The 25,684-nt window shown below is 50.1% G+C and overlaps 1 long non-coding RNA gene and 1 pseudogene across 2 annotated transcripts; both read right to left on the reverse strand.

The window, feature by feature from the left end:
• Positions 1-9,414: 9,414 nt before the first annotated feature.
• LOC123096922 (probable E3 ubiquitin-protein ligase RHC2A) lies at positions 9,415-12,862 on the reverse strand (annotated as a pseudogene).
• A 1,962-nt stretch (positions 12,863-14,824) lies between these two features.
• Positions 14,825-19,322, reverse strand: LOC123097624 (uncharacterized). Of its 2 annotated transcripts, XR_006447388.1 has the most exons (3): positions 16,998-19,322; positions 16,233-16,837; positions 14,825-16,036 (listed from the first exon to the last, which is right to left on the reverse strand). It is a non-coding gene; the product is annotated as an uncharacterized lncRNA (long non-coding RNA). The 2 variants fall into 2 exon arrangements; XR_006447387.1 differs by having other exon boundaries at positions 14,825-16,837.
• Between the last annotated feature and the right edge of the window lie 6,362 nt (positions 19,323-25,684).

The following is a 25,684-nucleotide window of genomic DNA, read 5'->3' on the forward strand; positions in this document are numbered from 1 at the left end:
TCATGCTTGTTTCATGAACTTTGGGGTTTGTTAAACGTCATCCGTAACTGGATGGCTATTACGGCGGCTTACGTGTTCATGGGAAAGTATGTTAAGTGACTTGATAGCTCGAGATTGGGATTTGCTCCTCCGACGATGGAGAGATATACTCGGGCCCTCTCGGTGTTACGGTGTCCATCATCGTCTGGCCAGACACTTTGTGATTTGATCACGGGGATGCTGGAACACGAAACGAGAAAAGAGAACAAAACCGGTAACGAGGTAACTAGCATAGTGGACAAGTTGTTGATCCACGGGAATGCCAACATGTCTCACCTCGGGTATTTGTAACATATCGTGAAGCAACAGGAATAGCACACGGCAACTGGAGGTTCACTCGAATATTTATTCGTGTGGGTATAGGGGTCAGTATGGGTGTCCACGGCTCCGATGTTGATCATTGATCGGTAGGGATTCCGGGTCATGTCTATACTTCACCGAACCTATAGGGTCACATGCTTAAGGGTCATCTATCTGCTGAATACTAGACAAGGAGTCTGAGAGAAAATCACCGAAAAAGTTTCGGACACCGGAAAAGGTTCCGCAGAAAGAGGTCATCGGATGAGTTTCGATGAAACCGAAAAAGTTGTTTCGGGGTATGCCATTAAGTCAAAATGGTTTCGGCACATGCCTGATAATTCTTGGAGGGTGCCAAAATCATTCTGGCAACTTTTTGTAATTTTCAGAAATAAAAACCGAAAATGTTTCGGAGCTGCCGGTACCGCTTTGGCTGTTTTTCGCAGATGAAATTCACTAATCTGAAATTGTTTCAGAACGAATCCAAAATCATTTTAGTGGGTACTGGAATTATTCTAAGACCCACAGAAATATTTTCGGATTTAGTGGACGCGAAAAATTGTCTTCATGAATAGTGAAAACGCATTCTTGTTTGCTTTTCGCGGATGAAAATCACTAAACCGAAATTGTTTCGGAACGCGTTGAAAATTATTTTAGTGGGTACTGGAAATGTTCTGAGCCCACATAAATATTTTCAGTTCGAACGGACGCTGAAAAATGTCGTCATGAATAGTGAAAGTGCTTTTTGCTTGGCTTCTTGGAGAAGCCACCTTGAGGGCCTTTTTGGTATTTCCCCCCTTGGCTTCTTGGAGAAGCCACCCTTGGGCTTGGCCTATAAATAGGGGTGGAGGGGGCTGCCTAAAGGATCATCCCTTCTCACATACAAGTGCCATGCATGATCTGGCTTCTCTCTCCCTCCCAGCGAAATAGTTTCGTAGAGCCGAAAGGCGGTCTGGGTTCCGGTGGGAACTAGTTCTGGACGGCGAAGCCCTGCCGGATAGATGACACCGTATGTGTGCAACTCTGTAGAGAGATCGTAGTTTCGGTCTTAGTTCGTGAGTGCCTCCCGAAGGGCTGTCCATGTGACCGTCCGAGTTTCGAAGGTCCTCCCGAAGGGCTGTCCGAGTGACCGTTCGAGTTTCGAAGGTCCTCCCGAAGGGCTGTCCGCAACACCATCCGGGGGGGCTGTTTGACCGCCTCCCGGAGGGCTATCTGAGGAGCAGATGAGGGTATACATCCTCGCGGTTGGGAGGTTGTAAATCCTAGCTGCGGGGATCTGCGCCGCCGATCGTCATCGACTCTACTTCCCGCTGCGCTACGAGTCGGTAACGAAAAAGATCAAACCATGTATGCAGTCTCCATAGTGGTCCTGGGCTGGTGCGTAGGTCGGAAATTTTTTGTTTTCTGCTGTGTTACCCTACACGGGCCGTGCCCTGGAGCATGAGCGGAACGTACTTCACGGCAACGCGCTTGTTGCCGTTTGCGATGTTGACAGCTGTGGAATAGTCGACTAGCCAGTCCTCCGGCTTCACGGAGCCAGTGTATTTGGGCGTATCTCTCGGGAGCGTGAACCCTTTGGGGAAGGGCTCATCTCGAATCGGGGCCAAAACAAGGCGGACCCAACTCATCTTCTTCTTCTAGCGCCAGGGATCGGTTGAGACGGTCGATCCGATGGCGGGCATCGTTCTCTCCGACTCCTTCTTGGCGGCCAAGGCGGTCGCCGAGTGTCGGGTGCTCAACAGGTGGCGGGGAGATGTGCCTCTCCCTGCGCGGGGGGGGGGGGAGGCGGACAGTCATTGTGACGCCCCCGATTTAATCGTACACTAATCATGCATGCAAATGTGTACGATCAAGATCAGGGACTCACGGGACGATATCACAACACAACTCTACAACATAAATAAGTCACACAAGCATCATAATACAAGCCAGGGGCCTCGAGGGCTCGAATACAAGTGCTCGATCATAGACGAGTCAGTGGAAGCAATAATATCTGAGTACAGACATAAGTTAAACAAGTTTGCCTTAAGAAGGCTAGCACAAAAGTAGCAACGATCGAAAAGGCAAGGCCTCCTGCCTGGGACCTCCTAACTACTCCTCGAAGCCGAACTCCATGTAGAATCATCCTCGGGATCTCTAGCTCCTGGACTCTAGCATCTGGTTGCGACAACCAGGTATAGAAAGGGGAAAAGAGGGAGAAAAGCAACCGTGAGTACTCATCCAAAGTACTCGCAAGCAAGGAGCTACACTACATATGCATGGGTATATGTGTAAAGGGCCATATCGGTGGACTGAACTGCAGAATGCCAGAATAAGAAGGGGATAGCTAATCCTGTCGAAGACTACGCTTCTGGCCACCTCCATTTTGCAGCATGTAGAAGAGAGTAGATGGTAAGTTCACCAAGTAGCATCGCATAGCATAATCCTACCCGGCGATCCCCTCCTCGTCGCCCTGTTAGAGAGCGATCATCGGGTTGTATCTGGCACTTGGAAGGGTGTGTTTTATTAAGTATCCAGTTCTAGTTGTCATAAGGTCAAGGTACAACTCCGGGTCGTCCTTTTACCGAGGGACACGGCTATTCGAATAGATAAACTTCCCTACAGGGGTGCACCACATAACCCAACATGCTCGATCCCATTTGGCCGGGCACACTTTCCTGGGTCATGCCCGGCCTCGTAAGACCAACACGTCGCAGCCCCACCTAGGCACAACAGAGAGGTCAGCACGCCGGTCTAAATCCTATGTGCGCAGGGGTCTGGGCCCATCGCCCAGTGCACACCTGCACGTTGCGTACGCGGCCGGAAGCAGACCTAGCCTAGTGGCGTTCCAGTCCAATCCGGCGCGCGCCGCTCGGTCGCTGACGTCACGAAGGCTTCGGCTGATACCACGACGTCGAGTGCCCATAACTGTTCCCGCGTAGTTGGTTAGTGCGTATAGACCAAATGGCCAGACTCAGATCAAATACCAAGAACTCGTTAAGCGTGTTATTTTGAAGTAACCGCGGACGCCGTCCAGGGCCAGGCCCACCTCTCGCCTAGGTGGTCTCAACCTGCCCTGTCGCTCCGCCACAAAGATCCACTTACGGGTACTCCTTTGAGTCGACCCGACTTTAGTCACCACAGGTGTCATGTATAGAGTATATAAGTATATACCCGTGATCACCGCCCAAGTGATCACGGCCCGATAGTATAGCACAGCAGACGGACAAGAATGTAGGGCCACTGATGGAAAACTAGCATCCTATACTAAGCATGTAGGATTGCAGGTAAAGGTAACAACAGTAGAAGCAAGGACAGGCTATGCATCAGGATAGGATTAACGGAAAGCAGTAACATGCTACACTACTCTAATGCAAGCAGTATAGAGAAGAATAGGCGATATCTGGTGATCAAGGGGGGGGCTTGCCTGGTTGCTCTGGCAAGGAGGGGTCGTCGTCGACGTAGTCGATCACAGGGGTAGCATCGGTCTCGGGGTCTACCGGAGAGAAGAGGGGGAAGAAACAGTAAATATAAAGCAAACATAGCATCACAAAGCATAACATGGTAATGAGCGGTGCTAGGGGTGGCCTAACGCGGTAGTAGGTGATACCGGCAAAGGGTGAAAACATCTGGGAAAGTATTCCCGGTGTTTCGCGTTTTCGGGTAGATGAATTGAAGGGGGAAAGTTGCGTGTTCGCTATGCTAGGGATGTGTGGCGGACAAACGGACTGCGTATTTGGATTCGTCTCGTCGTTCTGAGCAACTTTCATGTACAAAGTATTTTCATCCGAGGTACGGTTTATTTTATATTAATTGTCAAAGTTCTAAATTTACAAGATTTTTGGAATATATATATATATATTCAAATAAAAAGGGGGTATTTGCTGCGGGTACACAGAAGTGTACCCAGGGGTTGCGACTATGGCTGACCAGTGGGTCCGTTGACTGAGTTAACTAACCAGCCAGCAGAGGCTGACTGGTGGGCCCCTGCTGAGTCAGCAGGCTGACGTGTCAACCTTATCCAGTTAAATAGTGGCATGGACCCACATGTCACACACAATAGACCTAATCAGGTTTATTTTTATTAAGCAGAGTTAATTAAAGGTGGGCCCGACACGTCAGTGACTGCTAACGTTTTAGTTAGTGGTTCAATTAGTCCTAAAACTAAGTGCTACAGTACCGGGCCCATGAGTCAGTGACTCAGGCCGGTTCAAGACTGGTGGCGCGCCGGCGGCGACGCACTGAACCTTGTCAGAAGAAGGCCACGGTGGTCCAAAATGAGCACATTTAGGCTCGTTCGAGAGTTGGTCCACGTGCGCATCTGCTCGGAGTGGAGCTGGTCCAAGGGTCCGCCGGATTCGAGGCCGCCGACGAGCTGTGGCGAAGACAGAGGCTCGCGGGCGCGGACGGTCGCCAGGCGCGGTGAGGCGCGCGCAGACGGGGATGGCCGCAGTGACTGTGGGCGTCTGGCCGCGGTGCGCGCGAGCGACGGTGGAACAGCGAGTAAAGCAGGGGGAAGAAGGGGGCGCGCAGTAGTAGCTCACAGCGAACAGGGTTCGGGGAAGCGCTCGGGGAGGCCGTCAACGCCATGGCAGAGCGACGAGGAGAAGGTTGAGGCGCGCAGGGCGGTGACGAGATGCGGGCGAGCGTCGGCCACGACCGGGCACGGCCAAGGGAGCCGCGGGGCGGCGCCGACGGCAGGGGCGGGCGAAGGAAGGCCGCGTCCGGTGGTGAAACGGTCGTAGGCGGCGAGGCCTGGGGAGGCCGGCGACGGGGCGGCGACTCGGCGGCGAGGTAACTCCGGGCAGCGGCGGGCAATGGCGGTCCAGGGCGGCGTCGTGCTCGATCCCCTCCCCGATCCACATGGGATCAAGAGGGAAGGGGGAGAGGGAGAGGTGAGGATGGGGCGGCGTCTGGGCCGCCGGCGACGAGGGCAGCAGGGTGGTGAGCGGCGACGGGATCGATCCCGATCCAGGGGAAATCGGGGGAGTTAGGGGGAGTGGAGACGAGTGGTTCGGGGGGTAGTGGGAGTGACACTAGGGTTTGACCGGGTGGGGAGGGGGTTATACAGGGGGGCGACTGGGCTGGCCTGGGAGCCCGATGGCCTGCTGGGCCGAGGCCTAGTTCGGGGGTCTTTCTTGTCTTTTACTTTTCTATTAATTTTATTTTTATTATTTCTTTTCTGTTTTCACTTATCTCTTAAGTTTATTTAGTTTTAATAATTATTGCCATAGATTCTAAACTGGTAGTTCTGGTTATATCACAACCACAATAAATTGGGAACTTTAAATAAAATAGTTTTCATTTGTTTTAATATTTTCAAAGCGTTTAAATAATTGTTCTTGCTACTTTTCAAATCATTTTAGAGTATTCTAACATTTTATAAAAGTGTGGTTTCTCCACCATAAATACCTATGCATTATTTGGCACAACTCAAACATTTTAGTTTTAATGTTTGAAATTTTTTACCATTTGACTTGATTTTGAATTTGAATTTGAATCGGTTTCGAACTAACCCGAGATTAGCAACAGTAACCGTGGTGACGTGGCATCATTAACAGAGCTTTACTGTAGCTTAATTATCCGGGCATCACAGTCATCCCATCGTTCCACTGCTCTTGGGCGGCCGTCTTGGTCGCGCTCGATAGTGATGCGAGTCCGGCTGCGGCTTGCAGCCGGCTCCTTGTCTCTTCTTCCGCGGACGCCACCAGTCGACGTCCGGGATGTCGCGCTTTGGTCTCGGTGGGGAGGCGGATCGTCATTTTGCCGGTTGGGCGCCTCAGTGCGGCAGCCGGCCTCGTGCTGCTCAGCAGCCGCGTCGGGGAGTCGCTGGACGCGCTCCGCCATCTGGCGACGCTCTTCGCCCTCGAACTTGTCCAGCTCTTCTGCTGCCGCCTGGGCAGCTCGTATGTTCTCCGCGGGGATGGCGTAGATGGGGCGATCTGCCCCGAACAGGCTGGCGATGGCCACGCCGCATTGCTAGACCGTGCCGATGCGGCTAGGCCCACCAGGAGCCGGCGTGCCACCCACAGCGCGGTCCATCTCGCGCTGGTAGGCCTCCGATAGGCGTCTCATGCTGGCCAGCTTCTTGGCGCTCTCGACGAGCTGGGCGCGGCGTGCTTCCAGCATCTCGGCGTCGGCGTCTTTTGGAATGGGCGCCGTCAGGTCTTGCAGTGCTGCATCGAGCGGGTCATGAGCACCTCCGCCGGAGTGCTCGCTGTGGCCGATGACAAGCACCTCCGTGACGGTGCTTCCGCCGCTCTCCGCGCGAGGAAGCGGCTCGTCGTAGACCACCACGTTGGTGGGGAACGCGTCAAGTGACGCAGTGTCGGAGTCGACAAGCATCGGGTCGGTGGAGCCAACAGACTCCAAGTCTACAGCAGGCTTGCTGGTGACGTGGAGCTGATCGAGGAGGCTCTCAGGGCCATCGGTGCCCGCATCAGACGCGGGCTCGTCGGAGAGGCGAACCTCGCCAACAAGATCGGCGAGGCAGCTCGCCGCGCAGATGACCTCCGCACCATGCAGCGCGTTGGCGCAGACTCCGTCTGGCGTGCCGGGCTGGCTGCGCTCGCCAGGGAGGAACAGGTCTCCGGACGACGGTGCACCTGGCCCCATGGTGGGCGCCAAATGTCGGGGGTTGGGTGCGACATATGCCAATGGATGGCTTATCATGGTGGGGGCGAGTAGAACGTCGCCGGTGCCTGGAAGCGGGATGAGGCGTAGAAACGAACGCCGGCGCACTTTACCCAGGTTCGGGGCTCTCCTAGGAGATAACACCCCTAATCCTGCTCTGCGGGGTCTCCGCATGATCACTAAGGCACTAGTGAGTACAATCGTGCTCCTCGAGCTGTATGCTAGAGGTAGAAGGAGGCAAGGCTTGCTCTCCTCTCCCCTAGGTGCTGGTCTAAGTCTAACAGGCTCCAACCCTTTGCATGGGTGCCCTGGGGGTTTATATAGGCCTACCCCTAGGGGTACAATGGTAATCCGGCCGGGTGTAGGACCCGGCTATCAGTCTCTCTGGTCGCCGGCTTCTCCGCCGGCTGCTGGGGCCCGCCGCCTGGCGGGCCCTGCCAACTGGTCTGGTACGGAGCCGACAGGCCGTCTCTGTCGCTCGCGGGTCTTGTCGGCTGCTGATTACTGTAGTCGTGATGCTAATGACGCAGGCTTGGTCAGGGGGCGTGGCTACAGTCCCGCCGCCTGGTGGGAGATCACTGTAGCCACACCGCGTCTTATCTGGTTGATGGCGTGTGGGGCCCTGAGGAAGGAACGAGCCGCCTGCTGGAGGCCGACCTCCCTCGGGTCCGACTAGCTAGGCTTCCGCCGTCTTTCGGGCTCCCACTGCCTGGTAGGGCCCGCCGTCTTCAGGCCGTACCGACAGGCGGTCGTGCGAGCAGGGCTCCGCCTGACAGGGATGATGTCAGGGGCGGAGTGGCAACAGTGCCGCGCCGGGCGGAGATCTCCGCCTATACGGAGCACTGTGGCCACGCCCGGCCCTGGATTTGGGAGGGATGGGCTACACTGTAGCCACTCCCTGTCTTGTCTTTCTTGATGAGGGTGCAGACTTTGTGGGCGCCACGGGCCGACTGCTAGGGGCCGGCTTCTCTGGAAGCCGCCCACTAGGAGTCGGATTGTCTTGATGCCGGCCTCTGGAACTCGGCCATCTACGGGCAGCCGGCTATTCCTCCAGCCGGCCACCAGAAGGCGGCACTTCGTCTTGATGCCTTGAGGGGCGCAGCCAGCCCCGATGTCTTGGAAGGTTCGGGGACTCGGGTTAGCCTACCCGTGGCCCATTACTCCGACATCTATTTTGAGACGGCATCGCACCTGTGCACCACTTAATCTTTTTTCCACCTTGTTGTCGATGGTCAGGTTCTCCTCTGAGCACAATGCGTTCGAATGTTATCAATCTTGAGGCAGTGATTTCGGCTGCGCACACCTGTCAATGAGCCACACCTACGCAAGATAATAATTAAAATTTGAAAAAGATTAGGTCCATTTATCTATCGTAGTGAGAGTCGCTAGGAACATCGGATTTGGACCTCGGGTGCTGTTGCCGGCGGGGCTGCGGTGTCCCTGCTCCAGCGATGATCCACCATGGGTGTTCCTTCCTGGCGGCACCTCCAGGTGTGCTGCCCGGGTCCGATGCACCGGTGTGGATCCGGTAGCCCTGGTTGACGGGATTGGAAAGGGCTCTCCGGCGTGGTTCTGCCATAGGTGTTGGATCGTGTGTGACCACTCCGACGTGGTGGCAGCTATGCTGCGGGTTGCAGTAGCCACGGAAAGGTCTTCCGGAGAATTTCTTTCTCCAGATCTAGTGGTTGTCCTGACAGTGAGATGCAATCTATGATCAATGATTTGACGCAGAGGATATGGTGGCGCGCGGCGGTGGTCACAACGCATTAGCTACTGGGATCGAGGAAAATTGGTGGTGACAACGCATGGTGACTTTGATGGTGGTGCTACTTGAGCATCCGGTCTTGAGCTTCGAGGTGAAAACCTAGGTCTAAGCCAAGTTGGTTATACCTAGCAATGCGATGTTATGGCGTCGTGACCTTGTTGGAGGCATTGCTCGGATACTGTCAGACCGTTTCTTCAAGGTGAAAACCTAGAATCTAGCCTTTGATGGTTGGATCCGGTGACGGCGGCGCTTGATCGTCGCTTCCTTCTTGAAGGCGTTGCTGTTGAAGAACCTTGCCGTCCTTGTGGTGTCATGAGAAAGTTGGTGCGGATAAGGTCAGTGCCGTAGTTTGTCCATTGCAGATTTGATGTTTTGGTTTTTTTTCTATGCATAGGCATAGCTTTGGTCTTGTATGACTTTGCTATTTGCCGATGTTTTTTTTCTTGTGTGTGCTGATGTTGGCTGTGTGTATCCTAGTTATGCAAAGGCTGGGTGTGTGCTCATTGTATTTGTATCCTCTTGATGCTTCATATTGAGGCAATAAAATCCATCCTTTATCGAAAAAATGTATCGTAGTGAGAAGGAATTTGAATGAAGTGGAATCTCTCCTTGGATACTGCATCGTTGCCTTAGCTATCTCCATCTCTCTGAATTGAATGTTATTTGTGAAACATCCAAAGCAAACTTAAAATACCAGTGCATTAGCAACTGCAAGAATTAAAAATTCTCATTGATATATAATCTGCAACATTATCTGTATTCTCTATTCCCTATAAGCAGTAGTAGCGCACACACAATTTTTTTTTTGCCTGGTGATAAATTGTAGCTAGTAATTTCTGTGTGTATTAGTAATCAGCCAATGTGATAGTAATCTGCCAACGTGGTCTGCACTTGGAATTCTTGAGTAGTTATCTGCCGCTATTCTCCCTTCTGCATCTTGCAGCCGTGTGTGTCCTTCTCCAGCCCATGGAATCGGTAGTATGCACTTTGTCTGAATCTCATATGATTAGTAATCTGCTAGCGTAGCCATTGACCAACACAGATGAGGCGGGAGCACCAATCGATAATCGTGAGGCGATAGCCAGAGCATTGATGATACAGATGATTAGGACCCCACCCCACCCTGCATCTCCCTCTACACTTAACCTCAATCACGACACGGCAGCAGCCTGCCTCTGCTTGCCACCGCTGCTGCTGCTTGCCATTGCTCCTTGCCGCATATTTTCCAATTGAAGAGCAGAAAATATTCAATTGGAGAGCAGAAAATGTCTTGAGTGATGCTTTATTGAATCTTTGCTACGCTCTGAACCTTCCAACAAGTCATGGTTACAATGGAGGAACCCCCGTCGCATTGAGCGAGATGGAATTCGAAGAAACAATTGAATGCTGCCAACAATTTAAGTGCTCACTATCCAGATGCGTGCATCAGTAACAAAACTTGTCTTGCTGAATCATACTCCAACATGCAACAAGAAGACCATCCTGAATGCGCAAACTGGAGGACATTTCCATTGCAACATCTCTAGTTCTGCTACTGTATGTACAAAACAGCACGCAATTTGCGCTCTACGTACAAATCCTCTTTATCTCTCAACTCATATAGAAAGCATCAAACTGAAGCAAACATCTGCGGCTCTCCAACATCCAATTGTCATATTCCCCACTGCGTGATGCAGTCATCACCTGGCGATCGCATCCGCGTGGCTATCCTGGGATCTCCAGCTTGTGCTCCGGCTCCTCAGACCACGGGTGAAAACCGAGCTCCACTCCGACCTCGAGGATGGGTGTGTCCAAACCAAGCAAACATGTTGTCGAACATGCATCTGCTAACTCCCCTCTGTGACGAACGGCTCCCTCTCGATGACCATGAGATCTTCATCGGTGCATCACCATTGTTGAAACCCCCATCCACCTCAGTGTAGACAACTGGGAGGGGAGCTCCCTCTCGTCGGCCCTCCTGCCACCAGCGAACCTCCTAACAGCAAAGCCTCCACCAGGGAGCCGCCAAATCGTGAACCCAACCGTCGTCTCCTCCTCACTGGCAGCCTCAGCCCCGGTGTTGCTGCCCTGGTCGTCGGCGGCACCGAGGTCAATCACCAGAGCAGGCCGCGCCACATCTGTGGGCAGCTTGTGCCGGCACACGATACACGAGTTACGCAGCGCGAGCCACGGCAGGATGCAGTCCTGGTGGTACATATGGCTGCAGGGCATCTCCCTGGCCTAGTCGCCCTGCTCGAAGGCCTCCTTGCAGACGAAGCAGTGGGAGTCGACGCCGACGTGGCCAGGGCAGGCGGCGACGGCGACGGTGGGCATGGGCTCGATGGCGGCCTTGCAGTCCGGAGGGTTGTCGCAGGGGCGGACGGCGCCGAAGCCGCCGGCCTCGATCTGGGCGAGCTGCTTGAGGAACCGCTCGAGTCCGGACCCCATGAGGAAGTCAAACATGGTCTCGGGCAGCGGGCGGAGGCCGGATCCGGCGCCGTCGTCGTAGAAGAGCTCGAAGCTGCTGGTGGCGCTGGGGGCCTCGTCGCAGGGAGGGGCGGCGGAGCGCCGGAGCACGATGACTGGGTTGTACGGCGACCCCGAGCGGTCACCCGAGGCGCCACGCCGGCTGCGGCGGGGCAGGACCTCGTTGACCCCGTGGGGGCGGAGGGTGCGACGGCCCGGCGCGGCGGCGACGCGTCTATCTGCTCCAGGAAGCCGCCGTCACAGCCGGGGCGGCAAGGAAGCTCGGGTCCTAGGAGCTGTCGGTGGATAAGATAAAGAAAGGAGCGCCAGCGTAATTTTTACAAACTGCAGGGGTTAATTTGCAAAATAGAATTGTTTTCCCTGTCCACTTAAATACGGACTGCGGGTTCAATTTTAAAAAACCACAGGGATTGTTTTCCAAAAATGCGACGACGGTGAACCCGAGGGAGTCAACCCGTGCTTTATTATTACTAGTATAAAAGGGCCCGTGCGTTGCAACAGAAGAAAAGAATGCCACACCCTCTTAGACAAAAAATTGTCTATAATGTGAGTATTTGTAGCTACGATCCAAACAAAGATTGTCTTTGCCTACAAAAGCGCAAGTTTAAGATTTCACATGTCTTCTATTTAAACACGGCTTGCATGTAGATTTAATACGTGCAAAGAAACGGGCAAGCGATCTTCAATTTCATCTCCGATCCTAATTTTGCTGAGATGTTCATCCACAATCCGGATCGGATAAAGCACTATTGATTAAGATTGTACCCTAGATAGTATTTTTTAATGGATAACAGATAAAATAACATCATATTAAGATTCTATATATTTTTCTAATCAAATTTCATATATAACATTTTAAATTTGGGGTTACGGTTAAGAAGATATGATTATTTTAAAAAACATTTGATATGTACTGCGGGTTTAATGTCAAAAATATTGGGTTTTTTTATAAAATATTAGTAGGTATATAGAGGTATAGATTTTCTTAGAAGAATATAGAGGTATATATATAGATATAGATAGCACCTGTGCCCGTGCGTTGCAACGTGAAAAAATTAACCTGCGAAGGAGTTGTCAACAGAATGGTCGTGACGACATTTGTCCACCTGTGATGCTGTGCACAGCAAGAGTGGGCGTGGTGGCATAGGGGGAGCGTAAGGGCAACGATGCTGCTAGGGCTGGAGAGGGGAGAGGTTGACCTCACCAAACCATGCTTCCTCACAACGTGTCCCTTCCCTTCACGTCGAAGCTTCCTCTCCAAGATGTTGCTCGTCTTTTCACCGCCAACTTCCTATTGTTTGAAGCACCTTCCAAAAACATGTGTACGTAAGCCACCTTTTGTTAAAGAGAAGAAGAAGAATGCCCAAAGAATAAATAATTAATCAAAACCATACTTTAGAACAATGTTCGTCATGTTTGGTACCTCGGAAAGATCTTCATCATGTTTGTCATTGCCAATAGACATAAAAATATGTTCACTACCACTGAAAAAATCCTTAGCTTTCCCCAGGTTCCGGACAATCACAACTTCACAAGACAAACTTTAAGAATCTGTATTCAAGAGGTCAAAGTGAACTAAAATGGTTGATATACTATCAAACTAACGGAGTGATATTTCTTCATAGTTTTCTCTCGACAAAAATAGACATACCTCCTCTGAACCCCTTGTGTAGTAAAAGGCATCACCGCCCTTGCTTACACATGGGCCATGAAGCCAAATTTCGACGTCACTGTCATTGCCTAAAAACTTAGTTTTCGCAACATTAGCTTTGTTGCAATGGTGAAGGGTGTCGGTCAGCCTCTCGATGGCGTTAGATCTGACGTCTCGCGATCCAGCCGATCTTTCGGCGAAGGCGTAGCACGCCCCATATAATAAGTCCGAAAAAACAAAGGCATGAACTGAAGGATTGCTTGAAAGCTTGATCACTGTATCGTCGACATTGCCAGAGCTAAACATACTCGTTAGGCAAGGAGAAGCAAGTCATGCAACGCTATACTTTTAGTTCTTGCCTAACACCATCCAGTGCTTTGACCTGTTTTGACCGAATCAGAGACTCGCATGTTGCTGTTGGCCTGCCGCCGCCCGGCGTCGTCACAGGCAAGCTCGTTCATGCCATCTTCCAATCAGATCAAAATCTGAGCTAATTAGCCATTGGGCCAGCAGCCACAGGCTCTCTGTTGCGGTTTGCATTGACAAAGCAAAGGGAAGATATTAGAGGCCACTCACGAGATTAAAGTTGAGGCAGTGGTCGGTGGAGTAGGATCAGGATGAGCGGCCACATGAACTCAGCGTTTGTTCATGGAGGGCTGCCCGGCCTTCATTGTTTTGGCGGTGCGACTATCAGGTGACGATGTGGGGTGACCATGTATGCGGAACCCTCCCCGCAGCCAGTGACACATGATGGCAACGCGTACATCCGCGGTTCCGCCAGCACCTATGATCGGCTCTCCACTCCGTCGAGCTCGGCATCTCCTAGCCATCGACAACACTCTGTGACGGGCACCGCCATCACGTCAATGAGCCCGTGTGCTTTACGTGATCAACGACCATGCCTACAGGGTGGCCCATGCCGACGGAACCTGCCGTCGTTAACGTACCACGTGGGCGCGGGTGCCGTGTCTGGAGATCTTCTCATTATTGTCAACGATCATCATCCATGACCGTGCCGGCGCAGCAAATCCAAAGAACGAGAATCCTCCCAAAGATGTGGGCCTGTTGGCGTTGCCGCGTTGGCTTCGGCTGTTGCTACCGTCCGCTTCGGCGGCTTCGGCTGTTGCTACCGTCCGCTTCGGCGGCTTCGGCTGTTGCTACCGTCCGCTTCGGCGGCTTCGGCTGTTGCTACCGTCCGCTTCGGCAAGGGCACGCACCTGGATGAATTGTCCATGGGATCGGCCTTGGTTTATGCTGCTCATCCGGCGGCTCCGTCTGTTGTCTCGGGCAACGTATTTAAGGAAGAGGCTAGCAAAGGCAGGCGAGAGACCAGCTCGTGAGGGACTCAAATCCTGGGGAGAGACCGGATCGATCGCGAGGGACGGGGAGAAACAAATCTAGGTGGAACGATTACAGATAGTGTATTAGGACTTGTAGGAGGCGTATTATGACACATGAATAGTACCACCTCGGATGTAGAAAATAATATAGGTAAAGAAAAACTGAAAGCGTAAATTCACAGGAAGAAAGCGTATTGTGACGGTGAACCCGACAAAGCCAATCCGTGCTTTATTATTAGGGAGAGATAGGACAATGCCCGTGCGTTGCCACGGAAAAAGAGATATAGCTCATACGGCATATATGTACAAATAATTCATTTACCTCCCACCCCGAACCCTCCGTTCGTGTGTAAGTTCAACTCTGAGTTGTCCCACATGAAAAAGCATGTTGTCTCTTCTCCATCTATCGTTCTACTTTTGGCTCATCACAAATGAAATCTCCGTCATCAATCCTTCTCCTCGGTTGCACTCCCACAAATATTGTCCCAGATATTATTCTTCCTAACTTGGCCAGAATGAATGTTATTGGTGATGCACAAGCATGGCTTCATCGTGTTCTTTTCTTATATTAAATAGTTATAAACCAACCCCTTAACATTTATCAACAACTAACCCTTATACTGGACACAACCAAGCAAATACATACCACACTGATAGACCAAATAATAAACTTTTATGAAGAAAACAGTGGACAGTGCCGTTGCAAATAAGAAAGTTGTGAATAAGAAAGTTATGTCCATCGCCATATGCTTATTTGTAGACATGCTAGGTTCAACAACGGTCATTTTGACTTCTTTACCACTACAACAGCCCTCTTTTTGTCTCCCATCAGTCATAATTTCTATGTTACTATTACATGCAGCTCATACAAATCTTCTTTATGTTAGATTGATCAAAGGGCACTTCAGCCTTTTGATACATAACTGATGATGTGTAATAATCAGAAAAAAGCATTCAATCAATCATCTGCAAGCTATTGAGAAGTTTGTGAGAACTGGAACCATATAATATCCAACAAGTAATGTACATGTGACCTTATATGGACAACCGACTATTAGGCCAACCCCAAATAGAAGAATAATCAAACTTCACAATAAAGTGACTTTTCTAAAAATAGGCAAGTTCACGTGCAGATGAATAGTAAGCGATTACCAAAGTTGATAGCACAAAGTGATAAAATAAATTACTTTGCAGATTCTAAAAGGACCTTGCAACCTGAATCTGGAATCTTAGACATAGCTACATTTGCTTATTCATGTAACCAGGGATGGTAATGTTATCCAATGGAATGAAGATGATGTACTATCCAACAAAATAATTTATAATCAACTTTAAAAATATATTTTAAAATCAGGTTATATTAATGTGGAGTAAAGGTCAAGATCACAAAATAAATATCTAAATAGGAAAACATGACTACTAACTGAAGAGATTAAATGTGCTATAGATTGTTCTTAAACCTGAGAAACTGAGAAGTATTGTGCAAGGAATTTTAATTAATATGCTAGAGTTGTTCATTTAAGTTACATTGCTGCTAATATACATGCCAATAGGTTGGTGTAAAGTTATGAACAAAGCAGTTTCCTTTGTTTATAAACATGCCAATAGGCTGGTGTAGAGTTGGTGTAAAGAAGATCCTAGTACTCCCTCCGTCTCAAAATTCTTGTCTTAAATTTATCTAGATACGGATGTATCTAACACTAAAATGTGAATAGATACATCCGTATGTAGACAAATCTAAGACAAGAATTTTGGGACGGAGGGAGTAGATGGCATAGGAAACATAATGATGGTGAATCGCCAACCCCCCTTTAATACCAAATTGTTCCCATTTCATATGCAACAAAATGGTCCTTGATAAAATGCCTGCACAAGGTGAAGGAAGTATGGATCAGAATCAGATAAGCTTGTCTCTTAACCATAATTAGCATTAAGTAAGCATTTTCAGTAGCCAAACTGTTGATGGGAAATATATCGTAATGTGTGGTTCATGCCTTGCAATACAACAATACCACTGTCAGATCCCTCTGGCTCATATTGTCTGAATCTCAAATCAGATTACCTGCTCCCAGTGCCCTGTCTTTCCCTTGAAACAGGAGCAGCTGCTGCAGTCGTCGTTTGTGATGGACATCAGCGTCTCAAGACATTGAAAGCAGTACTGCACGGAAGAACGTGTGACCATGGTGGAGGCGTGGAGCAGATGTGCCGGTCTTTCAACGTGGGGGCGGCAAGGATCTCAAGGCCCCAGGCACATCAAGATGGCCACCCAAATACATATTCATGCACGTACATGTTGAGTATAAGTTAAGAGGTCCACCTAAATGCTGTTATAAAAATACCATGGAATCAACATGATATATGTGCTGATTTGCTTGCCATGGATAGCCTAAAGGCTTCCAACTCACTCATCAAATGACAAATAGATCTAAGAACAAAATTAAGCTGAATGCTTGGTCGAGTGATTCTCAAACAGCGAAGCATCTGTATGAGTGACTGGTAGATCTTGGTCTATTTTCTTTACCGGCTCACACACAAAATTATATGAGAATGTAAAATATGGCAAAATAGAATAATAATAGTAAATGTTATGAACCATCATCTATATCAGCTCTCCATGATTGTCCACAGTGTGCATCAGAATTTTTTTCCTGTTGAAGACTTGAATTCCTAAAATTGTTGAAAGAATTCAAGGTTAGTCTATTCCGATTTACTTACACATGCAACAAATCTAGCTTGATGAAAGTGTGTACATAACATCAATTATTTTAACTGGTTATTTGAGTTAAATTATATAGAGGAGAGAGTTTGAGGATACAGAGTTATTTACCTAGTGAGTAGGCGTAAGAGGCCCCGGTGACAAAATTGAATGACATGAAGGAAATAAACAGCCTCACATGCAGTAGATGACACCTGATATCCCTCAAACAGCTGGTACACCTCCAGCTCTACTAAATCCTGCACTCGAATATGCAAATCAAGGTCATTCACTTGCTGCATTTCTCAAACTTTCATGTCAGCCAGTCTGTATTTTCAATGTTGGAGTTTGTAGGGTAATTTTTATCCATAGGTACAGTCTTATGCATGTTTCGCAAGCCAATAACAACGACATAATCGTAGAAGGCATGCAATTCCTATAACTGAAGCACATGCATCTAGCTAACAGAAGCGAATAACCATGAGGTATGGAAAAAGGAAAATACTGACAATATATAACCGTATATATTTTCAGGTTAGGCTCATACAGAACAAAAGGAGCTTTCAAAAGGATGGAAACTGCAGAGGAAAAAATGGGTGAAGAATAATTAAGAGAATTTGAATATAAAAACTACAGAGAAAAAGGGTAAATAATTCCGAAAATTTGAAGAGAAGGTTGCTCCAGCCATATGCAACCTTACCATCTTCTGAAGTTAGCGACAGTTCACCATGCATGGCACTTGTTCGCTTCTGGCCCAGCAATATCAGAATCTTTCAAAGCTTTGTATTAAAAGTTGGGCTTAGTCCTTTCTCTAAAAGTAGAATAAATATCATCAATCGATCTACACACTGCAGATCCAATTTGTTCTGGAACATGTAGCCGTTAACTTAGCTCAGCCATTACTTCTGCCTATGAGGAAAGCGAATTGCGTACAACCAGAAAATCGAATATAATTAGGGATATAAGCCATTGCTACCCATATAACCTGCCCTACACCAGTTTTCACTCTCTAGAAAGGGTACCTTTAACTTAATAAACAGTACTGCATAAATAATATATAGATTAGTCCATTTGAACTACAAAGAATCCATAGATTACGTGTAGATAGATTGCCTTAGCAGTAGAAAGAAAATATATATTTTCCTGTAGATACAAGGTAGATATGTGAGACGGACAAGGGCATAGGGCATAAAAACTGTCGCTCAGATGCGAGGAACCATGCTTTGAATGTCTTGCCATCTGTTCATATATAGGAAAGGCAATTCAGCTCCCAGCAGGGTGTAGAAAAAACATGTAAAAGGGATCCTCAATGCCAATTTTTAAAAACAGAGACGCCGATATATAGACAGGAAAATATATTGCCTCACCCATATGTTGTTTCATGAAGGCAAAGAACTATGGGAAACATCACAAAATATGTTAGTAATGTGGTATTTTTACCGGAAACAAAGTAATTTGGAATCGCATAGCCAAACATATATTAAGTAGATTTTCTTCTGGTTTAATTAGATCTGACAATAAGCTGTGGATAGCCCATATGATAGCATAACTAAAAATATACTAATATCCTAAGTGATTCCTAGTATAATCATCTAGTGACTTATCTATAAAGATTGGACACTGGATCACATACTTATGCCCCTATAGGGGTGACCGGCAATGAAACTTCACGGTGCCGAGAAAATGAATAGCTTCGCCGCTAGTCTGCTGCAGTTCTTTCACTTGGCAGCTTCACTGCAGCTCAATCTGAAGCTTCACCAACAATGGCGGCTGGCTGTCTAAACTGATTCAAACTGTATTCGATGTGTCTTCTCTTGCACTGCATATTCCAAGGTGAATTGCAGTTTGCTCTTGGCATGAGTTGAGGCGATTGAACGACCTCCTCCTCTGCCAACATGGATTGCATCGTCATTGGGTGTTGGGGTAGTGGAGATCAGCGGATGGGTCCGACGGCGGGCAGAGTGCGCCGGGAAGAAGTGGCTGGAGGCGAAGCCTGCGGGGTTGGGGAAATCAATGTGGAGGTGGAAGCAGCGAGGAGGAGTCCCGATGGCGCCATGGTGGCAGAGGCGGGGGGATCCGTCGCCGCTGCGTCGAGCGGCGCCGGCGGTGGAAGGCCGCCGCGGGTCGCCGGCGGTGGTAGGCCGCGGGTGTGAGGGCACTTGGGGTAGGAGTAGACGCGCTGATGGGGTAGGCGGTGGCAGCGCGCGGCGACGGTAGACGGTCCGGCGACGCGCGGCAAAGAGGGGCGGAGGGCCGGCGACGTGCGACGATGGGGGGCAGGGGGCCGGCAGCGCGCGGTGAGGCGGGGCGGGGCGTGGCAGGAGGTGGGGCGGTGCGATGGAGGTGGAGATCAGCGGATGGCCGGAGAGGTCGCGTGCGGCCGCGGCAGCGGCGGCGTCGTACTCGTACGGATAGAAGGCGAGCCCTCGTGTTCGTGTGTGCATGTTTTTCTTTTACAATTCTGCTCGCTCGTGTGTATTTTTTCTCGCTAGTAAGGCCCAAGCCCATCCACGAAGCTCGTACCCACACACAGCCACGTGAACCAGATGTAAGAAAACGACGGCGAACCCAACAGAGACAAAATTTAGTACCACCTCAAATATGTTTTAAAATTCAAACTGAAAGCGTAAAATCACGGGAAAAAGCGTATTGTGACGGTGAACCCGACAAAGTCGATCCGTACTTTATTATTTAAAAATTATTATTAGGGAGGGATAGACTAGCAAAAAGGCCCGTGCGTTGCAACGGGTATAAGATATAGATTTAAGGGTTTGTGTGGTATTTGAGAGTTTATCTTTCATAATGCATTGTTGAGTTGTAGCTTCCAATTCGCATGCTTCTACCTTTCCATATCTTTATTTTAATGCAAAATTGCTGTGCACACATACCACTATCACAAGCTGCACTTTTGATTAGCAATATCAACTCCCAATATGTTCCCTATAAAGCATTATCTGTTTGCAATATCCTATTAAAACATTAACACATCAAATTGGACATCAGAGACCACTCCAAATATATTTTCAAATTGTAGTTATTTTTCAGGTCATCAATTAAATTAGATAAATTAAATTATTAAATATGCATATCTATGTGATGACCAACCAAGATGTTAACCCGAGCACATCGAAATAGCTTCATTTTATGCTACTATATCATGACCAAAAATAAAGGATTATATGGGAAAAAATAGTGTAGGAAGAATGAAGTAGAAAAATATCAACTGCTTTAAAATTACCACACTTGGCAGATGTTAGGGACCCTCCATAGCAAGCAGCATGCATCGCACATTCTTTTTAGAAATGGAGGAGGACCCCCGGCCTCTGCATCTGAACGATGCATGCAGCCACTTTATTAATTATTCACAGAAAACCTTACAAAGTAATACAACAGTCAGACTAAAGCCACCGTCTAGGCAACATTTGTTGCTACTTCTATCCAGTTGATGAAGGGATGCTAATAGTCTAGGCCTAATACCAAAACAGACCTCGCAGCCAAACCTATCATCTAAGACCTGAGGTCCCAACCAGGACGCCTGCAAGGTATGGGGCACCCACCAGTCCGGCGCACTTCTCAACCAGGACGCCTGCCGGGTATGAGGCCGCCACAGCCACCTGCCACCAATCCATCTTCAGTGCTGTACTGCTGCATCAACCTTGCCCGGTCTAGCTGCCGTCGACGCCACCACGACGCCAGACAGCGCCACCTCCCTGCGCGAGTCCATCTCCGCGCATCAGACGTCGAGTCTTCATGGCGCCATGCCGCCAAGATCCGTCGCCATCAATGTGTAAGTTGAAGCACCGCTCCACCAAAAAGCCTTACACTGGTCCCTCGGTCCGTGTACACCTCCACGAATGACGCCCCCAAGAGGGAAACGACACCATAGCACCGCCGTCATCTGATCTACTGATCTAGAGTTTCCCCAGAGGTAGCATAGAGTGGCCTTGAATTTCTCCATGGCGATGCCTTCAAGAAGGGAATGACGCAGACAGCGCCGCCACCGCCGGCCTTACAGCTAGCCGAGAGCAGGTTTTCACCCAGATCGGTTCGAAGATCCTCCCTCAAGCATGTCGTGCACGGACTGCCGCCATCTCTGCCGGGGACCAGACGAAAGGGATCCAGGCCGCCGCCGCCTGACCGACGATGGCACCACCACGGTGCCTACAGCCGGCGCCATCTGGCCCACCGCGCTCGCCTGTAGATGCACACCGGAACCGCCCAAGCCCATCTGGGCAAGACCAGATCGGCGATCTCGGCCGCCGCCACAGGGGCGACTCCGCCGCGGGGAGGTTGCGCCTCCGCTGACTCCGCCGTCACGCATGCCCTAGGGATCCCGCCGCTCCTTGCCGCCGGATCTGCGTCGAACGATGCGCCGCCGCCGCCCGGAAAAAACACGACCACCGCACGAGGGATAAGGCCCCGCCGCCGCCATCATAGGCCAGGCTTCGTCGGTGAGACCTCGGGCGGCGGCAGGACGGAGGAGGCAAGGGGAGGGGGCCTAGGGCCGGCGGCGTGGTCGCCCCCCGTGTCGCCTAGGGTTGGCGACGCGGGGATGGGTGCGTCGCACATGATGTAGCTAGGAGGCAAACCATGGGATGCAAAATATTCATCTGCTCCACGGGACTATATTTAGCACACCGTTTTGTGTTTTTCCAGCCCACTTGCACTCATAAAGCCTGTCCGCCTACCATACTGATCATTGAAAATTTGAAACTTTAGCATTGTGCTTCAAATTTTATCTGCCGTACCGATCATTGCTTTGAAACTTTGGACAAAGATTAGTCAAGGAGCTGCTACTCCATCAAACTTGTACTTGGTGCATACTCCATGCACGCACGCCGTGTATTTACGCCGCCCAGGGGCTCATGTGGCCACGAGAGCATATGCCTGGAGGGAGGCCATGGGATGAGCAACATGCAAACACCACGTGCGCCTCCGTCGCCATGTGAGCTTTGCTGCCGAGATGATTCAGATGAACACTGAAGGCTCCTCTCCATCCTTCTCTCCTCGCCTGCGCCATGCCCAGACGCGTCGTCGCTGCCCTTGCTCCCGAGCCTGGACCATGGCTGCAGCTGTCGAGCCCCACGCCGTAGCCTGCACCTTGCCGTGGACCCCGGCCTCAATCCGACGAGCCTCCTCCTTCCTCCCTGCTCCTGTGTCCACCATGGACGCTGGTCCTTTTTCTATTGCCACGCCCGAGCTCGCCTTGAGTCTTCCTGCCAGAGGCCTCCACTGCGACCAGCCTCTGCCATGAGTCCCCTGCCACCTCTGTCAGCTGCTTCCCTCCACCTTGCTGCTGCTCCGGCCATCACCATGACCTCGGTTGCCCGCGTGCTGTGCCTTCTAGCAAAACCTTCAAGTCCACCGAAGCCCCCTTGCTGCTCCATGGCCACGGGCCCTCGACCTTGTGCCAAGTACCAGCGAGTCACCGACCCGAGGCCAGGACTTTCGCCAAGTCCTATTCGTCGGGAATCTCGGGATATGCCACGGCAGCGGTGTTGGAGACGTGACCAGCCAGTGGCAGCAACTGCAGCATCCGTCAAAGCTTCCGGCAGCTCGGCAAGGAAGAACCGCTAAGCGTGGCCTCGAGGGCGGCAACCTTATCCCGGAGCACGGAGGTCTCCGACTCCCGGTCAGAGATCAACTCGGACTTGGCGGCACGGGACACCACGGTCGCCTCGATCTCGGAAACCTGGATGGCGAGGTGGCGGGGGAACGGGGGCTGAGGAGTACTCGCCGGAGTGAGGAGCGGGCGTGGGCCGGAGGGGAGCATGAAGGAGGCGACGGCTGCCTCGGCCTGCATCGCCTGGAGCGCACGCGGAGGCAGCAATCGGAGGATGATTGGGCGACATGTTGGCACTTGGGAGAGGGACACGGTTTGGGCCGGGAGTCTTTTGTTGGCTGCCCAGGCTTTCGTCAGTTCGAGAATAGACAAAAAATCCACACTTTTACGAACAGGACGCGGTCGAATTTGGCCCAGCCGGGCCAGACGCGTCACCCTTAAATCTATTGATTAAAAAATCTCAAGCGGTTTTAGTACCATGTTTTTAATTCAAAGTGAAAGTGTAAACTTACGGGAAGAAGCGTATTGTGACGGTGAACCCGACAAAGTCAATCCGTGCTTTATTATTAGGGAGATTAGGGAAAAAAGACTAGTATAATTTTTTTCTTAGTTGAAGGAAAGAAAAAAGAAGAGAGAAGGTAAGCGGGCTCTTGGTGAAGAGCCGACTCTAGCACGTGCTCCTAGGCACTTTGTGACAGTGAAAGGTGGGTCATATAATAAAAAAGTAGTACACTCTTCTAATCAACTATTGTACATATTGGCTATAAGATGGGCTATACTCCCTCCTTTCCGGTTATAAGGCTTATCTCAAAATCTTAGTTTTTTTCATTTTATAAAACTCAATTTGGTTGTTCCCCATCATAAGTTCAGATTCCAATGTGCATTAAATAATTGCATGCAAGTATTAAGAGAAAATTGACCAATGCATGTATTTTATTCATGCATGCATTGCAATTAATACATTGGTAAACATAATTTTTAAGAAAAATAAGAGCATTAATTGGATGCTTTTGCAAATTACAAAAAGTATGCCACCACTCACCATCTATCTTGGTTGGTGAGATTTTTGAATTGAGCCCAATAAACCGGAAAGGAGGGAGTATATGACACAGCAATGGCTTATAGCCAGCAGTTGGCTATAGTATTAACCATGCTCTTAGTTGTTCAGAGCGCACGCTCCTCATGCGCATGCATAATTATCTCATCTGCATTTATTATGGAATCAAATTTTTTTAAAAATTGTAACTTTTGATTAGAACGTTAAAATTCAAATCTGTTTTCACCGTTGGGTTTCTCGTGACGAGTTCTTCAAAACTAGATCTGATATGAGTAGGTTTCGATGAATTTCCTTTTTCGAGCAACTTTGTGTGCTACAGAGGCAACTTTAGTGCTATAGAAAAGCAACGCCTTTTTTCCTTAGTATAACTACCTATCAATGGAGGATCCTTTTAAGTTGGTTACCATGAGTACCAATTGACTAGCTTCACTGCTAAATCGCCTACCGTAAGGACAACTCCAACGTGGATCACCAAATTGCCTCAAAAAATGTCGGAATTGGCCTCTCTAGACACTTTTAACCATCCAATGATGGTCACCTAATTTGTTTGAATAAGTTCGTACGTCTGAAATCCTCCAAATTGAACGACGACGGGGCGTTCTCAAGGCCCCTCAGCGTCCATTGCTCCCTCCGATATTAAGCCGGATCCCATCTCCTTGGACGACGAGAGGAGCAGAATCCTCACGTCCAAGCCGAGGCCCTGTGATGGAGAAAGAACCCGCACTACAAATGGAGATGCTAACCCAACGGTCAACCTCCGACCGTTGTCTGACAATGCCCTCTCCGCCGCTCCCAAGCAAACACGACATCCAAAACTAGATGCCGCATAAAGGAGGAGACGGCGTCCCCACTGCGCCAACCATTTCTGTTGTAACAAGGAGGTTGTGACGCCCGGATAATTAAGCTACAGTAACCCTCTGCTAATGATGCCACATCACTTCGATTACTGTTGTCAATCTCTCGTTGATTCAAAAATCAGTTCAAAAATCAAATTTAAAATAAAGTCAAACATTAAAAGTTTTTAAATGTCAAAAACTAAGAAGTTCAAAATGTGGCAAATAAATCATAAGGAATAATGGTGGGGAAACCACATTTTTATAAAATGTTTAGATGTGCTAAACTAATTAAAACAGTAGCAAAAACAATTATTTAAATGCCTTTTATAATTAATAAAATATTAACTAATTTATTTGTGGACTAAACCTTATGTGGTAGTAGTATATTTAGTTATACTAATTTAGGAGCTACTCCTATATTCTAGAATTAAAATTAATGTAAGGATAAGATTTAAACAATAAAGAATAAAATAAGAAAAAGAAAAGGTAAGTAAAAACAGAAATATCCCCCCTCCCCCGCTGGGCCTCGGCCCAGCTGGCCATCAGGCCAACCAGGACGGCCCACCAGCCGCGCCATATGCCCACACTACCCTGAAACCCTAACCGCTACCCCACTTCCCCTCACGACCCCGCTCCTCCCTCTCTCCTGATCTGGATCGGGGGGAAACGGCGCCCCTCCCCGCAAGCCCGACGCCGCGCCTCCCCGGATCCCGTCGCTGGACCACGTCGCCGCCGCCTGGACCTCGCCGGAGCTGCCCCGCCGTCCTCTCCGTCGCTCGTCCCCGTCCTCCTCCCCGAACTCCGCTGCCATTCCCCTACACCGTACGGTGAGGCCAAGCCCCCAGCCTCTTCTCTCCCCTGTCGCCGGCACCGCATGTGAGCACGCGCCCCTCCTCTTTCCTCGTCCCTCCCGGTCACCACGCGCCTATGCGCGGTCGCCGTGTCGGACGCATGCCTCGCCGTCCACCTCTGCTCGCTACTGCCCTCTGCTCCGTGCCTCCCTGCTAGCCCCGCCTCCACGCGATGCCCGGCGCCGCTGCAGCCCGGCCCGCGCGTCAGGCTGCACCCTCGCATGCCTGCGTCGCCCTGGCCCGCCCTACTTCAGCCTCCTACACCACGGACCTCGCCGCACATCTCCGGCCACGCCACCGCTACCGCTGGACGCATCGCGATGCGGACGTTCCAGAGAGCCCCGCCACGCGTACTGGGGTCGCCTGTACCGGGTCCTCGACGCAGCTCCGCTGGCACCGCCGCTCGTCAGTCGTCGTAGCCGTCGCTCCGGCCACCCCCCCGCACCTAGTGACCCCTCTCCCCGACTCGCGCCGTCGCCCTCTCCCCGTAACCGCTCTCGGCTGACCAAATG

The sequence above is a fragment of the Triticum aestivum genome, chromosome 4D (genome assembly GCF_018294505.1).
Source record: "Triticum aestivum cultivar Chinese Spring chromosome 4D, IWGSC CS RefSeq v2.1, whole genome shotgun sequence".
NCBI classification, from domain to species: Eukaryota; Viridiplantae; Streptophyta; class Magnoliopsida; order Poales; family Poaceae; genus Triticum; species Triticum aestivum.